The sequence below is a fragment of the Phyllostomus discolor genome, chromosome 4 (genome assembly GCF_004126475.2).
Source record: "Phyllostomus discolor isolate MPI-MPIP mPhyDis1 chromosome 4, mPhyDis1.pri.v3, whole genome shotgun sequence".
In the NCBI taxonomy this organism is placed as follows: Eukaryota; Metazoa; Chordata; class Mammalia; order Chiroptera; family Phyllostomidae; genus Phyllostomus; species Phyllostomus discolor.
The window spans coordinates 111,839,315-111,856,484 of NC_040906.2; the positions used below are offsets into that span (position 1 = coordinate 111,839,315).

The following is a 17,170-nucleotide window of genomic DNA, read 5'->3' on the forward strand; positions in this document are numbered from 1 at the left end:
GAAAATTGAACTGTATGGAAATCCAACAACCAAGGCGTTAAAGTAGACACACTCATCCAGACCACTAGGAGGGGCAGAGTTGGGCAGCTGGGATGGAGAGGGCTTGCTGAAAAGCAGTGGCTGGAGGACTCAGTAAGGCGGCGGATTGTAGAGAGGTGCAGAGCATCTAGTCCCACATTCACACACAGATAAACCAGGTGAAACTGGGGAGCAAGACAGACCACACAATCCAGAATCCCAGCTCCAGAAAATAAAGCCTCAAAACAATGGTTGAAAACATCTGTGGGGGTTGAGGTGCAGGGAGAGACTCCCAGCCTCACAGGAGAGTTCACTGGAGAGACCCACAGGGTCCTAAAATGTACACAAGCCCACCCACCATGAATCAGCACCAGAAGGGCCCAATTTGCTTGTGGGAAGTGGGGGACATGACTGAAATCCGGCAGAGGGTGGAGCAAACGCCATTGCTCCCTCTCAGACCACTCCCCCACATACAGTGTCACAACCCAGTGACTGGGTTGCCCCACCCTGGTGAACACGTAAGGTCCTGCCCCTCACTATGTAACAGGCATAACGAGACAAAATAAAAATGGCCCAAACGAAAGAACAGATCAAAGACCCAGAAAAAATACAACTAAGCGATGAAGAGATAGCCAACCTAATCAGATCCACAGTTCAAAACACTGGTAATCAGGATGCTCACAGAATTGGTTGAATTTGGTTGCAAATTAGATGAAAAAATGAAGGCTATACTAAGTGAAATGAAGGAAAATGTACAGGAAACCAATAGTGATGGGAAGGACACTGGGACTCAAATTAACAATGTGGAGAAGAAGGAAGAAAGAAACAACCAAACAGAAAAGAATGAAGAAACAAGAATTCAAAAAAAAATGAGGAGATGCTTGGGAACCTCCAGGACATCTTTAAACATCCAACATCTGAATTCTAGGGGTACCAGAAGGAGAAGAGGAAGAGCAACAAGTGCAAAAGTTATTTGAACAAATAATAAAGGAGAACTTCCCCATTTTGGCTAAGGAAATAGACTTCCAGAAAGTCTAGGAAGCTCAGAGAGTCCCAAAGAAGTTGGACCCAAGGAGGAACACACCAAGCCACGTCATAATTACATTACCCAAGATTAAAGATAAGCAGAGAATTCTAGAATCAGCAAAAGAAAAAGAGGCAGTAACCTACAAAGCAGTTCCCATAAGACTGTCAGCTGATTTCTCAAAAGAGACCTTACAGGCAAGAAGGGGCTGGACAGAAGTATTCCAAGTCATGAAAGGCAAAAACCTACGTCCAAGGTTGCTCTATCCAGCAAAGCTTTCATTTAGAATGGAAGGGCAGATAAAGTGCTTCTCAGCTAAGGTCAAGTTAAAGGAGTTCATCATCACCAAGCCCTTATTATATGAAATGTTAAAGGGACTTATCTAAGAAAAAGAAGATCAAAAATATGAACAGTAAAATGACAACAAACTCACAACTATTAACACTATTAATCACACCTAAAACAAAAACAAAAAACAAACTAAGCAAACTAGAACAGGATCAAAACCACAGAAATGGAGATCATCACATGGAGGGTTAGCAACAGGGGAGTGGGAGGAGAGAGGGGAAAAAGGTACAAAGAATAAGTAGCATAGATGGTAGGTAGAAAATAGACAGGGTGGCGGGGGGTAAGAATAGTATGGAAAATGTAGAAGCCAAGAACTTGTAAGTATGACACATGGACAATGAGCTAAAGTGGGGGGGATGTGGGTGGGAGAGAGTGTACAGGGTGGAGGGGAGTGGAGGGGCAAAATGGGATAACTGTATTAGCATAATCAATAAAATATTTTTTAAAATAATCAATCATCTTAAACATAAATGACTTAATTACTCCAACCAAAAGAGAGAGGGAGTTGAATGGGTAAGAAAACAAGACCCATATATATGCTGCCTCCAAGAGACCCATCTCAGATCAAAAGATACACACAGACTGAAAGTAAAGTGATAGAAAAAAAAATTTCTTGCAAATGGAAAAGAAATAAAAAAGCTGAGGTAACAGTACTTAATCTGACAAAATAGACTTTATAACGAAGGCTATAGTAAGAGAAAAGAAGGACACTGCATAATGATAAAGGGAAGAATTCAGCAAGATGATATACCCTAGTAAACATGTACACACCCAATATAAGAGCACCTAAATATGTAAAGCAAATCTTGATGGACATAAAAGGAGAGATCAACAGAGATACAGTCATAGCTGGGGGTTTTAACACCCCATTCATTGGCTTCAATGGATAGGTCTTCTAGGCAGAAAATCAACAAGGAGACAGCAGCCTTAAATGACACAGTAGATCACATGGATTTAATTGTTATCTTCAGAGCATCTCACCCCAAAACAGCAAAATATATATACTCTTCAAGTGCACATGGACTATTTTCTATGACAGACCACAGACTTGTACACAAAACAAGTCTCAATAAATTTAAGGAAACTGAAATCATATGAAGCATTTTCTTGGACCACAATGCTATGAAACTAGAAATCAGTCACAAGAAGAACACTGAAAAACACACAAAAACGTGGACGCTAAATAACATGTTATTAAACAATGAATGGGTTAACAATGAGACCAAGGATGAAATTAAAAAGACACCTTGAAACAAATGAAAATGACAACACAACAATCCAAAATCTGTGGGACATGGAAAACAATCCTAAGAGCAAAACTCATACCATTACAGGTCTATCTCAAAAAACAAGAAGATCAAATACACAATCTAACTTCACACTTAGAGGAACTTGAAAAGGAACAACAAAGCCCAATGAGAGTAGAAGGGAGGAATATTTAAGATCACAGCAGAAATAAACAAAATAGAGTAAAAAAATTTGATAAAAAAGAGCAATGAATCCAAGAGCTGGTTCTTTGAAAAAATAAAAAGGATTGACAAACCTTTAATCAGACTCATCAAGAAAAAAAGAGAAAGGACCCAAATACCTAAAATCAGAAATGAAAGAGAAAAAATAACAACTGACACCAAATAAATGCAAATGATTCTAAGAAAATAGGATGAACAACTATGTGCCAACAAACTGGACAACCTGGACAAAAATTGATAAAATCCAAAAAACACACAATTTTCTAAAATTATATCAGAAAAAATCAGAGAATCTCAATAGACAAACTACACCAAACGAAACTGAAGCAGTAATAAAAAACTTCCATCAAACAAAAGACCTGGACCAGATGGCTTCACAGCAGAATTTTAGCAAGCATTCTGAGAACCAACACTTCTCCTTCTCAAACTATTTCAAAAAATTCAAGAGCAGGGAGGCTCCCAAACTCACTATGAGATTAGCATTATTCTAATTCCCAAACCAGATAAAAACACTACAAAGACATGTAATTATAGGCCAATATCCTGATGAACATAGATGTTTAAATCCTCACCAAATATCAGCAAACTGAATACAGCAATGCATCAAAAAGATCATACACCATGACTAAGTAGGATTTGTTCTGGGAATGCAAGGATGGTACAACAATCACAAATCAATAAATGTGATTAACCACATAAACAAAATAAAGGACAAAAAGCACATGACCACATCAATACATGCAGAAAAAGCTTTTAATAAAATCCAGCACCCATTTATGATAGAAACTCACAGCAAAGTGGGAATAGAGGGAACATACCTCAACATAATAAAGACCATATATGACAAACCCACTGTCAGCATTGTACTCAATGGGCAAAAATTACAAGTGTTTTCCTTAAGATTGGGAATAAGACAGGGATGTCTGCTTTCACCTCTTTTATTCAACATAGTACTGGAAGATATCAGACAAAAGAAGAAATAAAAGGCATCCAAACTGGAAAGGAAGAAGTTAAACTGTCTTTGTTTGCAAATGACATCATATTGTACATAGAGAACACTAAAGATTCCCCAAGAAACTACTAGAAGTGATCAATGAATTCAGTAAGTAGCAGGATATTAAATTAATATTCAGAAATCAGTTGCATTTTTATATGCCATTAATGAACTAACAGAAAGAGAAATTAAGAAAATCCCATTCACAATTGCTTCAAAAAGAATAAAATGCAACCTAGGAATAAACCTAGCCAAGGCTGTCAAAGACCTATACTCAGAAAATTATAAGACACTGGAGAAAGAAACTGAAGAAGATACAAATAAGTGTTCATGGACAGGATGAATTAACATCATTAAAATAGCCATACTACCCAAAGCTATCTATAAATTCAATGCACTTCCTATCAAGATTCCACTGACATATTTCAGAGAACTAGAACAAATATTTCAAACATATTCATGGAACCACAAAAGGCCCCACATAGCAACGGTGATCCTGAAAAAGAAGGACAAAATTGGAGGAATCACACTACCTAATATCAAACTATACTACAAGGCCATAGTAATCAAAACAGATTGGTACTGACATACAAACAGCAACACAGATCAATAAAACAGAAGAGAGAGCCCAGAAATAAACCTACACCTTTATAGTCAATTAATATTCATCAGAGGAAGCAAGCACATATAATGAGCTAAAGATGGTTTATTCAATAAATGGTGTTGGGAAAATTGGATAGATACGTGCAGAAAAATGAAACTAGACCACCCTCTTACACCACACACAAGAATAAATTCAAAATGGATCAAAGACTTAAATGTTAGACCCCAAACTATAAAAATCCTACAAGGAAACATCGGAAGCAAAATCTCGGACATTGCACATAGAAATTTTTTAGCAGATATATACTCCCCAGGCAAGGGAAAAAAAAGCAAAAATAAGCAAATGGGACTACATCAAACTAAAAAGCTTTGGCACAGCAAAGCAAATTGTCAACAATATAAAAACAACCCAAAGGATGGGAGAACATATTCACTAATACATCTGATGAGGAGTTAATACCCAAAATTTATTAAAAACTTATAAAACTCAACACCAAAAAAACAAACAACCCAATTTAAAAAGTGAGCAAAGGACCTGAATAGACCTCCAAAGGACCTGAAAGGACCTCCAAAGAGGACACGGATGGCCAACGGACATGAAAAGATGCTCAATGTCACTAATCATCAGAGAAATACAAATAAAAACCATAGTGAGATAACATCTCATACCTGTCAGAAGGCCTATCATCAATAAATCAAAAAAACAAGTGCTAAGCCCTGGCTGGCATAGCTCAGTGGATTGAGCGTGGGCTGCGAACCAAAGTGTCGCAGGTTCAATTCCCAGTCAGGATACATGCCTGGGCTGCAGGCCACAGCCCCCAGCAACCGCACATTGATGTTAAAATTAAAAAAAAAAAAAAAAAAAAAAAAAAAAAACAAGTGCTGGCAAGGATGCAAAGAAAGGGGAACCCTTTTGCACTGCTGCAGGGAACGCAGACTGGTGTGGCTATTGTGGACAGCAGTATGGAGTTACCTCAAAAATTAAAAATTGACCTGCCTTTTGACTCTGTAATCTCATTTCTAGGAATATGTCCAAAGGAACCCAAAATGCTAATTCAAAAAAACATAAACACCCCTATATTCACTGCAGCATCATTTACACTTGCCAAGATATGGAAGCAGCCTAAGTGTCCATCAATAGATAAGTGGGTAAAACAATAATGGGACATTTACCCAATAGAATTCTACTCAGCTGTAAAAAAGAAGAAAATTTTACCCTTTGCAACAGTATGGATGGACCTGGAGAACATTATGCTAAGCAAAATAACCCACTCAGAGGAAGACAAATACCATATGAGTTCACTCATATGTGGAATCTAATGAACTGAACTAACAAGTAAAACATATAGACCCATAGATGGAGAGCAGATGACAGCTAGTGGGGGTGGGGGGTAAGGAGGTGGAGGGACTGAGCAAAAAGGAAAAAGGACTCATAGACATGGACAACAGTGTGGTGACTGCTGGGGGAGGGAGATGTAAGGGGACTAAATGGTTATGGAAAAAAGTATGATAAAGATGAAAAAATAATATTAAAAGAATGGGAAAAAAAGAGGTTCTAGAGTCAAAAACTCGGCATTTTAGAATCCACTCTCCAGGAACAAATTTAAAGGACACATGGACAAAAACTAGGGGGAAGGTGGTAATGGGAGGGAAGTGGGGAGGGTTGGATGGGTGGGCTGGAATGGAAGTAAAAGGGAGAAAACTGTACTTGAACAAAGATTAAAATTTTAAAAAAATTAAAAAAAAAAGAATCCACTCTCTGTACTTATTAAACATGTCCTTGAACAAGTTACTCAACTTCTCTGTGCCACCATATTTTCACTTATAAATGTCTCAGATGATTAAATGAGATAATAATTATAAAACATTTAATACAGTTTCTGGCATTTAGTAAGTGCTAAACAAATGGCAGTTACTAGTGATATTAATACTAATGATGGTATTGCCGTCACTGACTAGTACACAAATTCACCGAGCATGTACAGCCCTCCATGAATTGGACCTTTCCTCCTCTCTAAGAAACCCTGCCACTCATTTTATGCTTCAGCAACATCAAACTTAGCATCCACTTACCCTGACACACTTTGCGATTTCTCTGACAAAAATTCTCATTCTTTTCACCCCCTGCATAAGTAAAACCTTATTTGTTCAGCCTAATGAGGTGTCACCTTTACCAAGAAGACCTCTCTGAACATCACAGCTTATTAAGATGTCTCCTCAGAAGTAGTGATATGTATTCATGACATGTAAGTACTCAGCTTACAGTCTTCTAGATATAGAATGTCTGTCCAGAAGGTATCCAACCATGTAATATGAAAAAGAGAGACAATTATTGAAGAAGATACAAGGTACAAGAAACATTGTACATAGGACAATGACGCCATACTCCTCTTCAAATTAGGTACCTTGGGACCTCACACAGTTCTCCCAATCACCATCAGCTGCCCCATTGTATTTTCCTGAATCTCTTCAACAGACTGAAATCTCTTCCCTTTCAAAAATGACTGTAGTTTTGGGGAAAGCCAGAATTCACAGGACTCCAAGTCTGGGCTTCTGGGGGGCTGAGTCACCTGAGTGATTTGATATCTCACCAAAAAAACTCTGCATTAGATATGATGCATGAGTGGGCACACTGTTGTGATGAAGCTGCCAATCACCACTTGCCCATTCCTGTGGCCTTCTGAATCACCCAAATAGATTCCAGGGTAGGAATGTTCAAGTTTAAAGCAAAATTTGATGTAGATTTGTTCCCCTACTCACTCAGTCATTTTGAATGCAATGGCTACACAGTACACATGCTCACTCAGTGGTGCGTATTGCCCCCACTGACTAGTACAGTGAAGCTATCACTGTTCACACATGTGCATTCCAGTCCACCCTCCTTGGCTGTCAGGTTACATCAATGTTGTGCAAACCACTCTCATTATATTAACAATGGCTGAACTTTTTCCAGACAGACCTTGTATATCTGTCACAGCACTTACCATTTTATATTACAAATACCTACTTTTTAAATTTACCTAGATTACAGATACTTAGTGGTCAGGGAACAAAAATGATTCCACAGTATACCAACAGCACTTAACATCACGGAGCAGGAGGTTAACACATCTTTTCATGGATAAAACAAAAGCTGTCTGGAAATCTCCTTCCCAATTCCACATGAATTAGGTCAAGTCTTACGATAAAGGAGTCACACCATACTCAAATTTAAATGTGAATTCAACTAGTTTATAGAAGGAGGAATTAGAAAGAGTGCGAGAGACTTCCAGTAAAGATGGAGGCATAGGTAGATACACTTTGCCTCCTCGAACAACCAAAATAAAGACAACAAATTTAAAAACAAAAAGCAACCAGAACTGCCAGAAAATCGAACTGTATGGAAGTCTGACAACCAAGGAATTAAACAAGAAACATTAATCCAGACTGGTAGGAGGGGTGGAGATGGGCAACAGGGGCAGTAAGGATGTGCAGCAAGGTGGCAGCTGGAAGACCAGACAGGCAAGGCAGCAGCTGGTAGTCCCACATTTGCATACAGGTAAACCAGGAGGAGCAACTGGGGAATACCACAGACTGCACAACCCAGAGATCCAGTGCAGGGAAAAGAAAGCCTCAAAACCTCTGGCTGCAAAAATCTGTGGGCATTGCACCTATGGGAGAAACTCCCAACCTCACAGGAGAGTTTGTTCAAGAGACCCACAGGGTCCTAGAACATACGCAAACCCACCCAACCAGGAATCAGCACTGGAAGGCCCCAATTTGCTTGTGGGTACCAGGGAAAGTGACTAAAAGAACAGCAAGAGCCGAGGAAGCAGCATGTTCCTCCTCTGACCTATTCCCCACATAAAATACCACAACACAGGGACCTGGGTTGCCCCGCCCTGGCAAATACCTAAGGCTCCTTCCAACGTAACAAGTGCACTGAGACAAAGAAATATGGCCCAATTGAAAAAACAGATCAAAACTCAAGAAAAAGGAACTAAGTGATGAAGAGAGAGCCAACCTATCAGATGCACAGTTCAAAACACTGGTAATCAAGATGCTCACAGAAATGGATAAGTATGGTCACAAAATAGAGGGAAAAGTGAAGGCTATGCAAAGTGAAATAAAGAAAAATATACAGGGAACCAACAGTGAAGGGAAGGAAACTGGGACTCAAATCAACGATTTGGAGCAGAGGTAAGAAATAAACATTCAACTGGAACAAAATGAAGAAATAAGAATTCAAACAAATGAGGAGAGGCTTAGGAACCTTTGAGACAACTTTTAATGTTCCAACATCCAAATCATAGGGGTACCAGCAGGAGAAGAGAAAGAGTAATAAATTGAAAACTTATCTGAAAAAAATAATGAAGGAGAACTTTCCCAATCTGACAAAGGAAATAGATTTCCAGGAAGTCCAGGAAACTCAGAGAGTCCCAAAGAAGTTGGACCCAAGGAAGCATGCACCAAAGGCACATCATAATTACATTGCCCACAATTAAAGGTAAAGAGAGAATCTTAAAAGCAGCAAGAGAAAACAAGACAGTTACTTACAAAGGAGTTCCCATAAGACTATCAGCTGATTTCTCAAAAGAGACCTTACAGGCAAGAAGGGGTTGGACAGAGTATTCCAAGTCATGAAAGGCAAGGACCTACATCCAAGATTACTCTATCCAGCAAAGCTATCATTTAGAATGGAAGAGCAGATAACATGCTTCCCAGACAAGGTAAAGCTAAAGGAGTTCATCATCACCAAGCCCTTATTATAGGAAATGTTAAAGAGATGTATCTAGGAATAGGAAGATAATAAAAAATATGAACAGTAAAAAGACAACAAACTCAACTATCAACAACTGAACCTAAAAAAAAACAACCTAACTGCTTAGAAAAAAACTAAAAGCTAGAGCAGGAACAGAGTCATAGAAATGGAGATCATTTGGAGGTTTCTCAGCAGGGAGGGGGAGGGAAGAGAATGGAGAAAAAGGTACAGGGAATAAGAAGCATAATTGGTAGGTACAAAATAGACAAGAGGAGGTGAAGAATAGTACAGGAAATGGAGAAGCTAAAGAACTTATATGTACAACCCATGGACATGAACTAAGTGGGGGAGGAATACTGGTGGGAAGTGGGATGCAGGGTGGATGGGAATAAAGGGGAGGAAATAGATGGGACAACTACAGTAGCATAATCAATAAAATACACTTTAAATTTTTTTTAAAAAAATAGTGAGAGCTACCCACCACTCCACCTCATGCTCCTTGCTATAATCAAGCCTGATACAGAAGGTGTACATGGTTTTAGAAATTTCTTAATCACTAATAAATAAGTGGAGACAGTGAAGAATTAATTTTAAAGGCTCTAGTAAAACACTGACAACAGAGAGGTAGAGAACTGGTAGACCTCCCTGACCGGTATGGCTCAGTGGATTGAGTGTCAGCCTGCAAACCAAAAGGTCACCCATTCAATACCGTCAGGGCTTATGTCTGTGTTGCATGCACAACCCAGTTGGGAGCATGCAAGAGGTAGCCAATGCACATTGTCCTCTTTATTCCTCCCTGCCCCTCTCTATAAAAATAAATAAATAAAACCTTTTTTTAAAAAAAAAGAGAGAGGGAACTAGTAGTCCAGGATATCCCTCCTTAGAAGAATTAAGCCTTTTTAAAAAAACCCTCAGTGGGTGATTTCTCCATATCCAAATAATTCAATAACCACTAAAATAAATGGTATACAATTGGCTCAGCAATTAACAAAGTATACACATTAATGTTTAGGTAATTAAGCCTTCAAAGGAGGGATGCCCTGCCTGGGCATTTTGGTTGGTTGGTTGGGCATCATCCCATACACCAAAAGGTTAGAGGTTCAATTCCCAGTGAGGGCATATACCTAGGTTTTGAGTTCAACCCCCAGTCAGAGCTTATACTGGAGGCAACCAATTGATGTTTTTCTATCACATCAATGTCTGTCTGTCTCTCTCCCCCTCCTCTCACCATCTCTGTATCTCTCTATATATCTCTATCTCTATTTCTCTCTTGCTCTCTCTTCTTCTCTCTCTAAAAATCAATAAAAACATATCCTCAGGTGAGGATTACAAAAATTAGAGATGACAGAACAGTAGAAAGAGCAAAGAAATCAATGAAAACAATGTTAGTAGTAGTAAAATAAAAACAACTGTAGTAGATTACTACTACTACAGAGTAGCAGACTAGGTACTACCTGAGAGAACTCTACCAAACCACCCAATGCATAACTGCAAAGACAGTGAGCTCACTGTGATGCTTCTGAGGCAGGCCAAGAAATGCCTGGTAGTGGTGGCACTCGTGAAGTAAAGTGGTAAGCCAAACTAGGGAGTGACAAATAAAACTTCCAGTAAAATTAAATTCTCATAGTCCAAATTAGCTTATTTTGTGATATGCCAATATTAAGAAAACCATGACATGGTACTTTGTAGGCATTAAACGATTTTCTAAAGAAAATTTTGACAGTGCTTAATTTTTATGTTTTGTCCTATTAAATATAACCATTAACCCCACTCCCACCCCAACTACGTGACTCCACTAGATTCTCTTGATAAAGCCACCATCTGTAAGAACAGGTAAACCACTCTGCTGTTAACTAGAGCCATGGGGTTCCATCTGAGTCTCCAAGACTTGATTAGTTCCACAGCCAGCATTAAAAACCAGAACAGTGGTACCCAGTGTCCTGAGCAAAGAGCTGTCCAATTCTGCCTCAGCTAGCCCCAAGAGGGAACCTATGAGAAAAGGCAGATACTGTAAGGAAAGCAAATCCATGCAGTTCTTTCTCACCCTTAGGGGAACTTAAACTTAGTTCTCTTAGTAGATTACTGAATACCCCTTCTACTCTTCATCTGATATAATTTCTACTCCTCCTCCTCCTCTAGATTATAAACTCCTAGAGAGCAAGGGACTAGGTCATAATATTTGATGGAAAAATTATCAAAACTGTTTCATCCATCAATTTTCTTGGCAATGAATACTAGTACTACTTCACAACAGCACAGATTTTCCTAGTGATTAAAATTGATGTGAGCTGCTTTATAAAGAAATGAAGTGTCCATCAAAGGACATTATATGTTAAAAGGTCATGTAAAAAATCATGACAGATACAAATACTATAAAATATGTCAAAGATTTTATTTAACTCATTAATTAATGAAGCATCCAGTATGATACAATACATTCAAAGGAGATGTCAAAGAACACACATACATATATATAGGCTATCTGAAATGCTGAAACTGCTTTACAAAATGATGCAAAACTGGTCAATATCCCTAGGACAATATTCAATTGCATTCCACTGGACAAAATCCATTTGTGTTTCTATGGACAAGAATCATTTACATTACTATAAGTTTTCTACAATTTAGAGTTATATGAAATAACTCAGACAATAAAAGGTATAGATAACCTAGAAAAGCAGACTAGATAGAACAGTCAGTAATCTGTTGTGCCCACAGCAGTCTTTCACAGTTTTTCCTGATAATACTCATACAGTGGAATATCATGCAGCTGCTAAAGAGAATGAGACAGTCTTTTCATGTAGATATAGAGTAGCCTCCAAGATATAATGAGGAAAAAATAAGGTGCAATATAGTAATGTGGTAGATAATTTGCATTTAAGAATAAATAAAAGAATGTGCCATATATACAGAGTATTTCTAAAAAGATATGTAGGATTACTTTTAATGACCCCTAATAGAATGGAAGCCTCCATAAATGGGAGCAAATCTTTGTTTTCTTTGCTCACCCCTCTATTCCCAAAACACTAGAACAGTGCCTGGTATTTAAATGGTACTCAATAAAAACTTATTGAATGAATTAATTAATCAATGGTAATAGTAGCTGCTTCCAGAAGGAGTGACTGAATATCTGAGGACTGAGGATGAATGGAAGGCTTGCTCTCTGTTGCATACTTCTTGGTATTTTTAAATTTTGTACCATGACCATATATTACCTCCTTAAAAAGTGATTTTTTAAAAAAGGTAGTGACCAATATTCATAGCACAATTTACAGTAGCAAAGTGCTGGAAGCAACCTAGGTGCCCAACAGTAAATGAATGGATCAAAAAACTATGGTACATTTATACAATGGAATTCTATACAGCAAAAAGAAAGAAGGAGCTCCTACCCTTTGCAACAGCATGGATGGAACTGGAAAGCATTATGCCAAGCAAAATAAGACAGGCGGTGAAAGACACAAATACCACATGATCTGACCTTTAACAGGAACCTAATCAAGAAAACAAACAAACAAGCAAAATATAACCAAAGACACTGAAATTGAGAACAGGCTGACAGTGAACAGAGGGGAGAGGGGAGGGAATTTCAGGGGAAGAGGGGAAGGGTTTGAAGGAACTGGTATAAAGGACACATGGGCAATACTGGGGGGGAGGGGACAAACGGGAGGTGGGGAGGGCTGAGGGGGGTGGGCTGGGATGGGGGTAAAAGGCAGAAAACTGTACTTGAACAGCAATTAAAATTTTAAAAGGTAAAAAAATAAATAAATAAAAATAAAAAAGGTAATGAGTTGGTGTAGCTGAGATGTTAAAGGGGATTTCTTCATTAAGCTGCCTTCTATCTCTAAAACTTTAGCAAGGTAATGAAACTGCAGTATGAGTATAAGCAGGCTTGATACAACTGATGCTCAGTGTTAATGTAAAGGTTCAAAAATAAGTAGAAATATTTACTTGATCTAGCCACTTTAAAAAAGTCTGATGTTATCTACCAAAGTTGAAGATGTTCATATCATACGACTCAGCAATTCTACCCTATTATACCCTAAGGGAAGATGTATTCATGAGCATGAGCAAAACTGTCATTGCAAAACACAAAACAAAAGACTCTAGAAACAATTCAAATGTCCATCAGCAACATAAAGGGTGAATAAATTATGTAGTTACATGGCTCAGTGGATTGAGTGCTGGCCTGTGAACTAAAGGGTTGCTGGGTCAATTCCCAGTCAGGGCACATGCCTGGGTTGCAAGTCAGGTCCCCAATTCAGGGGGCATGTGAGAGGCAGCCACACACTGTTTCTCTCCCTCTCTTTCTCCCACCCTTCTCCTCTCTAAAAGTAAATAAATAAAATCTTTTAAAATAATTATGTAGTCATGAAATAGAATAAACAGCAGTGAAAATGAACAAAATTAGCTGTGTGTAACAAGATGGATACATCTACAAATGTAAAATTAAGCTGAAGAAGCCAACCACTAAGAATACACATATATGATTGTATTTACAGGCATATCTCAGAGATATTATGGTTCAGTTTCAGACCAACACAATTAAGCCAGTTAAAATCTTTTTGCTGGCAAAGGATCTTGCCTTCAATTGTAAAAAATGCAACATCTGTGAAGCACAATAAAGCAAGCACATTAAAAAGAGATATGCCTATATATAAAGTTCAAAAATAGGCAAAGTAACCTATAAGCATTTAATGTGTATACTTAGGAAGTAATGCTATGTAAAGCAGGACATTGGCTACATCCAGGAGAGCAGCTGTGTTGGGGAAGGAGCACCTGAGGGGCTTCCAGGTACTGGCAATGTTTTACTTGTTAGCCTGAGTGGCAATAAATTGGATGTTACTTTAAAATAATTCATTAAGCTGAACATTTGTATTCCATGTACTTTTCTATATGTGTATTAAATTGAACAACAGAAATAAAAGTTTAAAAATACATAGACATTCTCTATGTAAGCTGCAACCCAGGAAGGAGAAATTGCCACTGTAAAGTTCCAGAATCTTGGGCCCAAGACTATGTGCCCTACAGTACAAAAAAGGAAAATCAGGAGAGAAACAAATGAGTTTTCAACCTTTTCTGAGGCATCCTGTGCCTGGGTCACCTTCGTAAAATTGGTCCTGCTTTTCACAGCTTGTTCCCTTTTTTCCCTTTTAAAAGGAGCTTTAAAAGCTCCTTCTATAACATTAAACTCTATGGCTGTGGTTCTCAAACTTTAGATGTATCAGAACCACCCAGAGGGTATGATGAGAACACATATTGCTAGGCTCCATCCCCAGTTTCTGAGTCAGGAGGTCGAGAATTTCCATTTAGGGCAAACCCCAGGTGACTCAAATACTGTCCTAGAACCACTGTTAAAACTCTAATGCAATAATCCAGGCCATAAACTATGAGGATTTCAATGAAGGTGAAAGCAGTAGGAATAGTGGAGAAAATGGATATGAGGGATGATGAACTGATAGTTCAGGACACTCAGGTTTCCAGCTTAAATGAATAATGTACCATTCACCAGGACAAGGAATTGACAGGGAGGAAAATGTAAGCTTATCTGATAGCTTAATCCATGGCCTAGAGAATTTGAACAAGGAGACCTAAGAAAGGTACCTAACCTTAAATGAGAAAGGTAGAGAGAAGCATGAATGGAATGAGGCAACAAGATGAAAGTGCTCTGAAAGCAGTATGTAAAAATATAAGAAACCCTGTAAAAGTAAACAGGTGACCTCCTCACAGTGGAATTTTATGTAACTGTCTAAAAAAAAATAGGGAAGATCTCTGTGAACTGAGGTGGGTGGCTTCCAGGACATACTGTTAAATGTAAAAAGCAAAAGAATATATATCATTAGCACCTTTTGTAAGAAAAAAGGGGAAATAAGAAACTATACATATATCTGGTTATTTGTGCAAAAAGAAGCATATGAAAGATAAAACAGAGACAATAGATCATCTATAGGTGGGGGGGGTAGAAAGAGGGTAGAATAACAAAAGGAATGAGAGTGACACTTCTCTGCGAATGCCTTTTTGTTTTTTACAACCATGTTTCACACATCCAAAAAAAAAGACAGTAAATAAAATCAACAAAGATGGGGTAACACGAGAGGGTAACATGAAATACAGAGAATCAAATGACCTGAACACATTTGAAATACATTTCAAGAGAGTCACATAACCACACTAAAGGAGTTACATACACCATGTAACTTTTGAACAAAGTATTTGCACTATATTCCTTCAGGCAATTTTTTTTTAAGTTAAGCAAATATTAAGCTCTAGTTAGTGGGTTTCATTTTCACAGAAGCATAAATTTGCAATTTTGTACCTTCTTTCTAGGTACATTAGGAGTATACAAGTAGGTAAATATGAAGTCAATAAAAGGGAACTAGGTTCTCAATGTTGCAGAAGAGAGTTACAAATATAAAAAGGGGAAGGGACATAATAAACCACGTGATGTAGGATTGGAATTGGAAGTGTCAGTGTGAACTCATAGGTTTAATACGGATGGAGGTACACAAAAGTAGATATAGATGGGGGGATTGAAGGCACACATACCTCTTCTATGAGGGCCCAGAAACAATGCTATCCCAATAGCTGTGAGATTTCAATCTCTATATACAATTTTCTACTAGGGTTTCTCTGGAGCTCATTCCAGGGCAGGGGCAGGGAAAAGAAAAACGTTTGATGTATCATAAAATAAGGAAGTGCTCAAAGAATAATGGGGACATGTCAAAAAGACATTAGCCAGCTTGAAAGGGCTTCTATTGATTGAATATGGAACAATTTGAGTACAAATAAATAAATAATTTTTTTATTTTTTTAAGATTTTTATTTACTTATTTTTAGAGAGGGGAAAAGAGGCAGAAGAGAGGAGAGAAACATCAATATGTGGTTGCCTCTCACATGTCCCCTACTGGGGACCTGGCCCACAACCCAGGCATGTGCCCTAGAGTGGGATTGAACTGGCGACCCTTTGGTTTGCGGGTTGCCACTCAATCCACTGAGACACACCAGCCAGGGCAAATAATTATTTTTAAATATGAATAAATTCTTTATAAAGAATTATAACCCATTGCATAACATAGGAATCTGTGAGTTCCTAGTGATATTAATTATTTGATTAACTAATGGGGAGATGTCAACTAATAAATGCAGAGGAATGATGGAATTAGAAAATATTCATTTGGCAAAATTGACTGAGGAGAGAATAATCAATAGATCCTAAAACTAGTGGATGAAAGTTTAAGGGGTAACAGGGTATTTATAGAGTCTCAAATTATTTTCCCAGGAGACTTACAAAGGAAACATTATAACTTTACCATGGAGAAACTAGGCAAAATCTGTCTTCACTAAATTATCAAAATTAACATTAGCAGTAATGGGACACATCAACATCACTGGCCTCCTGAAAAGACATACTGAGAAAACCACATTACATTTGTGGTATTCCTCCAAAATGCATTAACATGATATAATCATGTGGAAATACCAGACAAACCTCAAATGAGAGGCATTCTACTTAGAAACAAAACACTGGCCTATTCTCTTAAAAAATGTCAGTGTCTAACAGACAAGGACTAAGGAACTGTTCAAGATAAAAGAAACCAAAGAAAAACCAAGAACTGAAGGCACACTATGTGAACGTTTGTTTTTTTTTTGTCTTGGGATATTGGGTTTTTGTTGTTGCTGCCATAAAGGGCATTGATGGATAAGCCAATTGGGATAACAAGGCCTGTAGGTTACATAATAGTATTGTATTAATGCTAATTTCCTGATTTTGAGGATTACAAGATGTTCAGTAAGAAAATTCTTTTCTTTCTTTTTTTTTTTAGGAAATTCACACTAAAGGATTGAAATAAAACAGCATTATATCTGCAACTTACTCTTGAATAGTTAGGAAAAACATATAGAAGAGAAAGAGAAAAGAATGAAACAAATGCGGTAAAGTGTTAACTTTTGAGGGATGTATTGAAGGTTATATGAGA

General features: G+C 37.9%; 1 protein-coding gene across 2 annotated transcripts in view; it reads right to left on the reverse strand.

The window, feature by feature from the left end:
- BTBD9 (BTB domain containing 9) overlaps positions 1 to 17,170 on the reverse strand; it is a 458,630-nt gene that overhangs the window by 426,427 nt on the left and 15,033 nt on the right. The window lies entirely within an intron of this gene.